Below are 12,500 nucleotides of genomic sequence, written 5' to 3' on the forward strand. Positions count from 1 at the left end.
AAGTATTTACACTTTCCACCTTGGATAATGGAATTTCTGAGTTAAACATGTCCGCCTTGCAGTCAATATAATATATTACAAATTTGCTTGAATCAATGATATGTATTTGTTGTAAACTGGCTGAAATTATTGATATCCAAACTGTGTACGAATTTATTTAATTGCCATATAAAGCTATGAGACTGTTGTTAGTAGCAGGTAATCCTTATATTAAATTTTTGTGATAAAACTCTAACCCTTGGTAATTTAGATTTTTTGTGATGGAATTTACATAGTGTAGTACATATTTCTCGATAATCTACAAGTATGAACTCAGTAACAACTATGCTGGATGTGGCATTAGTCAAATTTCATAAGTAATCCATTGAGGTAGCATGTTACTCAAATTGAATCAGCATTGTCATTCACATGTTTTTATCCATAACCTCCCAGTGGAGGACCCCTGAAATTCAAGGGTGGGACCCTTACTGCAGATTAGCATTGTCATTGTGATACCCCATGAAAGATTACAATTCTGATGGAAACCTTTCACCAATGCGAGAATAGAGCTCTTTAGCTTGGGTGGTTTGTTGTCCCATTTCAGACCATGTGATATTGCTCTTGAGATTTATTGCTTTCAAACTTTCAAATAGTCATGTGTATGATTGAATAACTTTTAGATGGATAAAGGAACAACTCCCAGAGAATGTCACATGGTCTGAAATCGGTAAACAAACTGCTCAAGCTAAAGAGGTCCATTAAATCTTGTAAAAGGCTTGATTTTGTCTATGCCACTTTTTACGATGGCGACAAATCCAGCGGTGCAGCCTTGTGACATTCACCCCATCATACAGATCATTTTTGACCTCAGGAAAGCAAGTATACCTCCTACCAGCCTTGAAGTCGAAGACATTTGATTTTTTGTGAACCTGTTCTAACACAGTACAAATGTCTGCTGCTTGATTTTGTTGGTGTGGTGGGTGTTGCGTGTTCCCTGTCCAGGTCTTGCTTAGACTGTTGCAGCAGTCCTAGAAGTGGCCCTGTAGCTTTGGTTGAAGATTCAATTGAGCTGCTGTTTATGTTAGGTGCACCCATCTCACGGATACATTCCTTTGACACCATATTTACCTGTTCTACCAGAAGGTCCCTAGATATGCATTTACCTTGCCCTCCCTTTCGAGAGGCAAAACGGTTCCACTTCAGTCTATGTGCCTCTCTTGGAGTAAGCAAGCCAAGCTGAGATGCCTTGAGACGGAGAGCAGCTAATGCATATTTGCTGTGGTTGTTTACCCGGTAAAAAACAGTGAGAAAATTCCACACCCTCAAGAGCCGTTCACCATCACCTTCTTTTACAGAGTCATCTGCACTCCTAAGGAGAAGACCAATGCTGAGGTGGAGGCAACCATAATTGTACACATAGTCCTCTGTCCCTTGTCGTCCACTTTACTTTCAGATGTTGCATCCTCATCCGCTACTGTGAGGCCATGCTCTTTTTTCTCATGCTTAACACGACATTTGCCATACTTGAAAACTCTTGTACAACCGTGGCCACGACAGGGCAAGTCAGGACGAGGGTTGTAAGCTGCGAGAAGATTAGGAAGGCGAGACACTCCAGGCATTACAAACTTCTCAAGCATGGAAATTACTTCCCTGTGAAGCCAATTTCTTTGAGCTTCTTTGCTGGAATTCTTAAGATTATCAGGCATCATGTTTTTCATTGGAATGCTTTCCATACCTTCCATTCCAAAATGATTAAGGGTTGCAGCAATAATGAAGGCATCCAACTCTATTGCAAAGAACTCTTTTACTGAATCATAGTGGTCAAGGGGGTCTCTAAGAGCATTGGAATTCCCAGCCACGATTGCATTGCTCGCCATTGTTCCCCAATCCATAACTGAATTAGGCTTCCGCAGAATGTTGACAGCAAGCTGAAAACAAATGACATAGTTGGAGACCAAAATCAGCATTAGATCTTACAACCCACAAAACTCTCACCTATTAAACCCTCGCAAGAACCTTTAAATATATTTTTGTGAAGTTTGGAGTGAATCATTTGTGTCAGACAGGGATATTACAGTAGATCTTCCTCCACTAGTCTTTGTCCAAAAGAAATATTATGCAAAATTTTCACTGATTCTTTTTTTGGTGAGTCCAAAATATTATTTGAATAAAGGGAAGAGTTTGATAACAGATTCCCCTCCCCGCCCCCCAACAGAAAAAATCCGCAACAAATGAACACACCTGTAAAGCAATGCGTATGCCATGCCAATCCTCATTCTTACACCAAACGCCATCTAGTTTCTCATCCACACTCCTGCCATCTGCACGTGCCTTCTGAATATTTCTTGACCTCTCTTCTGTGAGTTGATCTCCACCAAAGCAAACAAAGTCGGCAGGCGTCTTGGTACCATTAACTTGTGACATTGGCACATAGTTGCTATGGAGGTGTTCTAATATGTCTACCATGTCCTCATTGAGGCTTTCATTTTTTGGAAGACAACCAAGAGGTATCTGTAAAAAATAAGTACCGTTGAATGACCCAAAAAACTGCACTGTGATCATTGTGGTAAAATGTGTCGTGTCCAAAATTTCAAATCATACTCCACCCAAAGGGGGTAAATTGTTTTGTGCCCCTCCCCTGGTAAATTTCAGTTTAGCTTTGAACTTTTCTTCTACAAGCTTGGCTATAACATATACCCCCCCCCCCACCCCCCAGGAATTTCCAGATACTCTTGGTGGGGAAGTCTGGAAACTGCATAGAACCACACAGTACTAGTCTTGTTAACATGACAGCAGAAAATCTTGCTACATAACCTGGACTCATAATAACATTTAAGGTCTAATGAAATTTGCAGTGGCAAGATTTCTGAGTTTCAAATACCAAACACTTTCTGTGTTTAGTTCCATGGAATCTGGGAGTCCCTAAATTTGTATGATCGTCTTATACATAGCTTTCCTGCTAGCAGTGGCATAACAAAAAGAAAAACTAATTTAGGGGATCACAGATTCCTCAAATAACAACCACAGATAGCAATTTATACTTGCGAATCTCAACCCAATTTACATATAAAAGTTATTATGGGCAACCCTTTAATAGTATATTATGTCCATTTACAAGATACCTGATTGGAAGGTAATCTCATTGCTTCGCTGTACTCATGTGGTATGTGGTACACAACAACAGACTTTAAGAAACGAAAGGCTGAAAGTTGTTTAACCATTACACGAGTCCATAATGGAATTAGATCCTTCTTAAGCTTCTCTACATCATCCAAGGAGGGCAGAAACTCATGAACTTGGACCACATCAAGAGTCCTCTCAGTCACATCAGGTAAATTTTCTCCAGTAACAACATCCTCCATGGCAACAAGGTTAAATGTATGAAGGGACTTGTTCTTGTTAGAATTATCCATATGCCTGACATTAATATGAAGGTCCAGGTTATCTCCAATGATCTGGAATCCTTTAGGGGCTGAGTGTTTTGCAACCTCAATAGACTTATTAATGGCATCCAAAGCATCATCACCTTGTTCTGTTGATTTTGCAACAAAAGCACATGTATCCTTGATCATCTTGGAGCTTATCTGCTTCTCCAAAAGCTTACTTCCAATACTGTGCACAACATCGGTTGGGTTGTAAAGACATGCCAGGTTTATTGAGGAAGCATCTATTGTATCTGCACCTCCACAGACACCACTTGCATCTATCATCCTACAGTCACTCGGTTCATTTGTCATTAGGTAGGAACATACCTGCCCAATTTTGGGTAGTTCTGGCAGATATTCTAGGCTCTGTAGACATTGTTTTATAATCTCGAGACACTGCACAGTGTCCTTATGTTGCTCGATGGTGCCCTTCCATTGCAAGAGAGTCTTATCGTGGTCCTTTCCCATTTCCTTTGCCTTTGCTGTTAGCTGTGTGGGATGGACTGTAATGCCATGGGCTGTCATAAGTTCCAAACCCTTAAAAAATACAGTTAACAGAGAACTGGAATTTTATTACTAAGTAATGCATCAAATTACAGCTATAATACAGATATGAAGCCCTAACCGATCGATCACAAAAATCATTAAAAGATTTCACTTTCAACTTCTCCATTGCAGAATAAGGGACAGAATCAGTCATATTCTCCTACTGTGTAAAGAGAAATCACTTGCTACTCACTACCAACAGTCTATGAGAAATCATAATGTATTTACCTTCTTTAAAAACCTGAGTTACTCTATTTTACCATTAAAATATTATTTTAATATTGTTATTGTTATTATTACTATTATTATTATTATTACAATGATTATTATTATTATTATTATTATTATTATTATTATTATTAATATTACTCATTACATAAGTCTTGTGAAGTCTTTAATAAAGATTAGTATTTTCATTAAAAAACTTTAAAAAAAATTATTATTAATATTAATATTATTAATAATATAATTATTATTATTATTATTATTATTATTATTATTATTATTATTATTATTATTATTGTTATTACTCTTGAATACATGTTGGTGGTACAGGTATTTAAATGATGGAATTTCCAAAATAGGAATTAAATGTATCTTTTCTAAGTATAGGTTCATTGAGCCATCTCTAGGAGGAGTGAGCATAGCAATCCAACCAACAGAGAACTTGTTTAAGTGATCAGCACATACCATTAAAATTCCCTAAGAATATAGGGTGGGAATTCAGTGACAGGTAAAACCAGGATAATTATAAGCTCAATACTTACCATTTGCCCTGCCCCAGAAAAGCGTAGTATCAAACCAATGCGGTATGCCAGGGCTGACATCTGTGGACATCGGTTTTGAAGCATGATTGCAGCAATGGTAGCAATGACAGTATTAACTTGCTTCCCATTCTCCTGCTTGCGTTTTTTTGACTTCGAGACACAAAGGCTGTTGAGCAACTCAGTTGTTAAAGGAGCTTTTGCCTTCAACTCCTCACCAAAATCAGCCATCTTGAAGGATGGTAACAAGTCATGACGGCTTTGCCTAAGAACACTAGGTTCCTTTATTGATGTAAGGCCCATAAGTTCCTCCTCCATTTTCTTGAACAACAACTTCTTGGCTTCAATGATGCCTGTTGATGTCTTCAGTAAGGCTGCCAAGGCCAATTTGGGAAGTCCTAGTGCAATGTACTTGACTATAGTGGCAGTTTTCTGGTCAGACTTAGACAGTTTAACTTTTCTCGGGCCAGAAGGATAATTGATGTTTATCTATTGAAAGCATGCAAGAAAACAAAAGAATATTTCTTGATATAATTCTTTTCAAGCAAAGGCTTTTTTTATTATCAGAAATTATAAAAAGATTTTACACCACAACCATATCATTAACGAATGAAAGAAAATTAGGCTAGGAGGGAATAACACAACCTCGTTCCCAGGGTATTATTTCTAGCAATATGAAAGCACACAGGTAATGTATTTTTCTTCCTTCGTTAAGCGCAGAGAATGAAAGGCCAAAAAAAAGTGTTTCAGCACCAATTTTCCGTGTTTGGCCAGCGAAAACCAGGAAAAGAGACTCTGCTAGCAGGGAGCCATCAATTTTAAGTCATCTATTCTTTCAATTCTTCGAGTAAAATATTAATTTTGTAAACGTGCAGAAAGTTATTAAAACCGACTATTGACAAGTGACAGAAATGTATTTCTCACCTCCACTTCGGTTTCATCATCTTCGGCATTTCCTGTTAATTCAGCATTAACAGAAACTTCTTCGCTACGGTCCTGGTCATGAGCTGAGCTGGAGGCAAAGTCGACGTGAAAGTCATCATCAAACAAAAGCGAGAGGAATGATTGCGGTAAATCGACCGAATCGACGCACTGGTTTGCAACATCCGGTTCTCGCGGCTGTTCGATTACAATCTGAACATCTCCTTCGAACTGGTTTGCAGAAATTCGCTCATGCCTTTGTTCGACTTCAGTCAGAGAATTCCCATGGCACTGGTTCGCAGCAATTTGCTCTGGCGGTGGTTGTTCCACTTCGGGAGGAAAATCTCCCAGTATCTGGTTCATAGGTAAGCTTATTGGGACATTCCATTTTTTATCCGCACCCCCCCTATGGAAGGCATTTTTTTAAATGTCAAGAAGGACCCTGTCGGAATCTGGATTTTCTGCTCCAGTTTAGGGGGTCGGAATCGGGAGTCTTTGTTCTATACAAAAACGGGCCTGTCGGAATCAAGCTTCAGAGTAAAAGGGGCCTGTCGGAATCTAACTTCAGAGGTGAATGGGACCTGTCGGAATCTGATTTCAGAGCAAAAGGGACCTGTCGGAAAAATGCCTTCCATAGGGGGGGTGCGGATAAAAAATGGAATGTCCCATTAGCGTAAGAATGATCGTGAGAAACAAATTCTGCTCTCAAATCTTCGAAACTGGTGCTCAATGGAAAAACACCGAGCTCTTCCACTCCATCCGTCTCTTTGTTGATGGCCTTCCTTGCTTTAGCTTGTTTGTTTACAGCCAAAGGACTTTCCTTGCACATCCGTTTGTACCGCGGCGGAGTGAGTTTGGTGGGTTCTCTAGCGCATTGCCTCTCGTTTGTAGAATTATTTTTCCGATACTTGTCGATGAGAAATGCTTTGTCTTGTTCGAGAATTAATGTTCTCTTTACGACTGAGTCCACCTTTCGTTTACAGCATTTGCAAATCCGTCGGGATGACAGGGAAAAATCGGGCGATTCTCCGAGAAGGAATGTCAAATTTTCTTTAAGTCCTGCAGTTGTGGTTGTGTTAAAAAAGCTTCCCTGACCAGATAATTTGAAGTTAATACCACAGATCAGACAACAATTATCTCTAGACGATTTTTGTACTTTTTTAACCGGCGTTTTTGGCGATCTAGTCGATGATATTTTTCTCTGTTTACTACACGGAGAGTTAATCGGGGTGTGAGACATGACGCGCCATATGCATCTGCGGGGTTTTCGCGCCAGTTTCAGTGAAAGGTCATATTTCGTGACGTCTTACCAACATCACGTGATAGCTCGGTCGCTAAGCCGCGGAGCATGCTCAATATAGCCCATTTAGACCCATGGCAGAGGTCTCTTTTCTCCCGTCAGCGAACACCAGGAAAAGAGCCTCTGCTAGCAGGGAATCCTACAGCCAGTAAGAATAAAGAAGCCGGGAGCTCCGCTTTTCGGCTTGGCTAAATCTATATATTACAGACCTCCCTCCCTTTCTCATGTTAATGATGTTGTTGTCATGCAAATTATTAAGAATTTACATAAGAAAAGCAGTGAGGTTTCTATCAAAACACAATCTCGTACCCAGATCTCTTGTGGAAGGCGAGATCTAGTCAAATCCGATTATTCAATTTTTTTCCATTGGCTGTTCGAATAGCCTCGTGTCCAATCCCTTCTTTAAACATTTGGGCGGCGGCAACGCTTGATTGTTTACAGACATGGCGAAACTAGCGGGAGAATTTGAAGCATTCAATGATATCAGAAACTTGTGCCGTGTTTGTGGAAACACTACAAATCCCAACCATAGATTCTCAATTTTCTCTGATCTGATTACGGGAAGAGCGTCAAGTTGCAACTCTTGATGAGTGATGTTGCAAAAGTAAGTGTGAAATATGACGATTGTATGCCTCAGCATCTGAGCAGAAACTGCTACAGAACTCTTCTAAATAGGCCATTTTACAGTTGTTTGCTCAGCGACCTAGCCTATGAATGGCTGCGAGGCTGCCGGTGACCTTGAATTGATACAGCCCCCACTGCTTTTATTATGTAAATTGTGTTGTTGTAATTCTTATTAGTCCGTATTAACATTACAAAAGCGCGGAGGTTTGTATCAAAGCAGGGTCACCGGCAGCCTCGCTTCCATTCGTAGGCCAGGTAACTTAGCTACAACTGTAAAATGGCCTATTTGAGGGACAAGGTCGTTGCATTTCAAAGCAAATGTGCCAAACGCAGGAGAATCTTGCCAATGGAAGACAGGGAGTGAAGGATTCGACGCTCTCCAAAATCAAGTCCTTCCACCTCCCATCCGCAAGAGGATGCCTGTTTTATAAGTCAATGAGTCAATGAGTCATGAGTCAACGAGACTCACAGTCAATATAGCAATAATTTATTGATTAAGCCTAAGCCCTCGTTTCAGTGATTAGGCCTAAGCACTCTCTGAAATTTTAGCTTTCATTTTATGGGTTAGGGTAACTGCACTAAGTCATTGACTCATAAATACTTTAGACTCCCTGCGCAAAGACAAAAAAAAGAGTCGCTTCAACTCGCAAAGCAGGAAAGCATTATTCATCGATGAAAGGGAAAATATAAGTCCGTCTCCTGTGAATGACAAAAAGGAGTCGGTTCATACAAGCACTGACACGATTTCTTCCATTGTTCAAAATTCTTCGAGATGCAGACATTAGAAACACCAGCTTAACAGCGATCAGTGCCGGAAAATATTTCGCGGCCTTTAAACTCTGGTTCTACCAGTGAAACATCGACGAATAACATAGATGAAGTCGGAACAGCCTTGAATATAATTTCCAACTCGGTACTAAACAAGCCAATAGTAAGATTTGCGTTCAAAGGGGACCTTTTTTATCATGTGCTCATGAATGAGCATGAAAATAACGATAATCTGCTGGCGAATGCAAAGCACGTTAATTAATGCTATCACTGCTAAGTAGTTTCGCTAAAAATTGATTGTAAAAGGTTGAGTGCGTAAGACATTATCATATTCAGAATACGTCCATGCAAAATGCATTTGTTCCCCGAAAATTAACTGGCGTAAGTGGCTCCCTGTACGCTTCCACTTAATTTAAGCTTAATAGTGTTGACTTTTATATACGACCAAGAGAATTAAGTGTTTTTTCCCGGTTTTAAAGGTTATATTACCGTACCCAGATTAGGACGGTTGATATTTGCACTATTAAAGTTTAAAAAACTGGCATGTTATGACTGTCAAAATGTACTGTTTCCAAAGGGGTCCACATGTTGCATTTCTGTTTACATGTAAACATGCGATTGGTTTCTTAGCTTAAAAAGGAAGCAAACAACAAACAATTTCCATCAATGAATATAACATCACTCAGAATAGCTGTTTCTTCAACGCTCCCTTTGGAAATTTCTGCATCTGTTTGGCTTACTCCAGAGGTGAGGAACTACTTAAAGAGATTGCACTGGGAAGAAATGATTAAATCTTGACCATTGAATTTTTATTCTCAAACTCATTAATTATTCATGCAGCTCTTACCCAACCAGAGCATCTTATTCTGGTCAGGTGGATGGGTTTAGAAACCCAATGAAAAACGAGTTGAAAACACGGCCGTGTTTGAAACGATTTCAAACACGGATGCAAATTTTCTTAATCTGCATATTGATGAAGCAACAAAAACACGTGGAGATAAACAACTATATTAAATCACATATTTTACGAAACAAACTTTAAACCTAAATTATTTACTGCTTACATTGAATGTAACAGTACAGTTAGTAAACTACCCAAAACAGAAAAGGCCATTCTTTTTCTGAATTTAAATTCTCGCTCAACGGTGGCGACCTCGTGTTTTGGTTCACTTTCAACCTTGCTGTACACTTCAGACCTAAAATGGCACTGACGTTAGAAATTTTATCAGACTAGATGCACACGTTACCTCGGAATAGTTACCTAGGAATAGAGTTAAATAAGGTCTAAATCTGCACTCTGTCATTTGCTTTGCGAAGCAACGTGTTCGCTCAGAACTGACAAACAGCTAGGTAACAACGTGACATCAGTTGATGAATATTCAAAAATTGTCACAGCGCAGCAATTAGGTGATAGGATCATGCACATCATGCACATCTTTTTGAGGATCATGCACATTTCACGTCTCAAATATAAGGCCCCTTCCACACGTATCCGGAAATTTTTGTATCCGCAAATTTTTTTATGCGGATACACCTAGCGTCACCACGTGTCCGCCGTATACGCTCGGTGTATCCGGAGATTTCTGTATACGCTCTCCAGAGTGTGTATACGCTGTGTATCCGGATACGTGTGGACGCTCGTATCCGTATATTTTTGTATACGCTGACGTCACAGTATCAATCCAGTCTTTTTCCGCGCGAGAGTTTCCACAATGGCGGCGAGCAATCCAATGTCACTTTAAGAAGCAGCAATACTCCATCGCCCGTCCAAACAAGTGAGTTTTCTTTGTTTTTTTTTCTGTTTTTCTCTTAATTGAGACATTTTTTATGGTGTTTTTTTTTTAAGGAATTTTTGTTCACTCTTTAAGCTCACACGTGTTGAAACCTCAAGTAAACAAACAAGAAAGCCACGAATTTGGCGCCAAAATTATCGCAGGCTCAGCTTTCTTTGTAATGTGCATGCTCTGTTGACTAATCCTTTGAGATGTCTGGGTACGAATCGGATACTTGTGGACGATCGTATACGATTCGTATACGCTACGTGTGGACGCAGATATTTTGTATCCGCATAAAAAAAATTGCAGATACAAAAATCTCCGGATACGTGTGGACGGGGCAAAATAGTTGAACTGAGAAAACTTATTCAAATGATAATTTAAACTAATTTTCTTTGTTGGAGAAGTAATTTCAAAAACTCGTGCTTCGTGTTTCAGCGGGGTTTCCAAACACTCGAAAACAATAAAAGCACTCGGCCTACGGCCTCGTGTTTTCGTCAGTTTTCTCGTGTTTGGAAACCCCGATGAAACACTCGCACTCGTTTTTGAAATATTACTTCAACGACGCAAAATTTCTCAACACAAAATCAGAAGGCAGTTGATTTTTTTTGTTAATTTTCGAATTACTTGGAGGACTGAATTGTTGAGAAATTGCTGTGAACCAAAATTTAATTGCTTTATTCGTAGGTACTTTTTCAATTCCTTTACCTTGAGTACATTAATGTACAGGAATTTGAAAAAAAAAGAGATGTGCTAAAGGTTGAGAGGCTGAACTCTAGCAGAAGCCATTGTTTTTTCAAGGCAAGATTTAATTCCTTGCCTACTGACAATTTCCTGGCTGAGCTGGTCCCTTGTGGCAGCCTTGCTATGATCTGCAGCCTGTAAGTTCTTGCTTTCTTTTTTGACCAGGCTCACATTTCATAGACTGCTAAAATTCCAACTCATGCACTAGTTCCAACAATATTTTTCATGATTCTAGACATCTGAGGTGCAGCACCACCTCAAAACAAGCAAATTCAGTACTCCAAGAATGGAGTGAAAAAGAGAAAAGGCAGACAAAGAAATAATCGTATAAATCGAAAACAATTTACTTTTTGCAGTCCAATGCAGCTAAGGCAGTAAAAGAAAAAGCAACTGAGCTTCATTCATTCATTCATTATCAGGGCTAAGTTCGCTCCTGACGGAGGAAGCCCTCCCTGGAATGATCCCATAGGTATCAGTCCTTAGCAAGTCTCGACCATGCAGGTCCAAGCTGTCTGGTGAGATCATCCCTCCAGCGTGTTTTTGGACGGCCCTGTTTTCTGGTCCAATCTCTTGGAGTCCACTCCGTTGCCCTAATGGTCCATCTATTATCTGATAGCCGTGCTATGTGTCCTGCCCATCTATGCTTTGCCATTCTGATAGCGTTGACGATGTCGCTTACACCAGTTTCTTGTCGAATCCAGGTGTTTCGCTTTCGGTGTCGAAGGGTAATGCCCAGCATTATGCGTTCCATCTTTCGCTGTGCACCGCAAGCTTCTCTGTCATAGCGTTGTTCAACGCCCATGTCTCGTACCCGTAAGTCATTACTGGTAGAATGTACTCATCGTGTATTTTTCTCTTGATCTTCATACTTGCCTTGCGGCTTCTCATGATGTTGTCCACTGTACCAAAGGCTGCCCAGCCAAGTGCAATCCTTCTCCCGATCTCAGGAAGTAGATCACCATCTCGTGTCAATGTCTTTCCTAAGTATGCATAGCTGTCTACCTCCTCAATGATCTTGCCATCGCGAGTTATTGTTGACTTGTTAACATGATCATTGAACACCACTTTAGTCTTGCCTAAATGCATTTTGAAGCCAACTGGTTTGCTTGTCTTATGGATGTCAGGGAGCAAGACATGAAAAGTCTAGGTGATATGTTGTCACCCTGTCTAGCACCCCTCTCCAACTTGATTTTATCACTGTCCCTATATGTAGTTTCAGAACCGAGGTGGCACCATTGTACAGGTCATGTAAGAGAGTGATATAATCGTGATCAACTCTTTGGTTTTCCAGTGCCTTGAAGAGTGGTGTAAACTCAATGGAGTCAAAGGCCTTCTCGTAATCTACGAAGGCAAAAAAAAGTGGAATCTTATACTCGTTTGCCTTCTCTTGTGGCTGACGTACAATGTGAATGTGGTCGATGGTAGAGAAACCCGCCCTGACGCCTGCTTGCTCTCTTGGTTGGTGTTGATCCAAGGCGCCTAACATCCTACAAGGCAGGATTTGTGAAAACACTTTGTACGTTACAGGCAAAAGGCTGATCGGCCTGTAGTTCGTAATATCAGCCGTGTCTCCCTTCTTATGAAAGATGATTACCGATGCGTTCTTCCAACAGCTGGGGACTTTGCCATCCACAATGCATCTTTTGAACTGCTT

General features: G+C 40.2%; 1 pseudogene; it reads right to left on the reverse strand.

Annotated features, from left to right (window-relative positions):
• Positions 1 to 737: 737 nt before the first annotated feature.
• On the reverse strand, positions 738 to 5,032 carry LOC137999314 (uncharacterized; annotated as a pseudogene).
• Positions 5,033 to 12,500: the final 7,468 nt, after the last annotated feature.

Source organism: Montipora foliosa, chromosome 4 (assembly GCF_036669935.1).
Source record: "Montipora foliosa isolate CH-2021 chromosome 4, ASM3666993v2, whole genome shotgun sequence".
Taxonomy (NCBI): Eukaryota; Metazoa; Cnidaria; class Anthozoa; order Scleractinia; family Acroporidae; genus Montipora; species Montipora foliosa.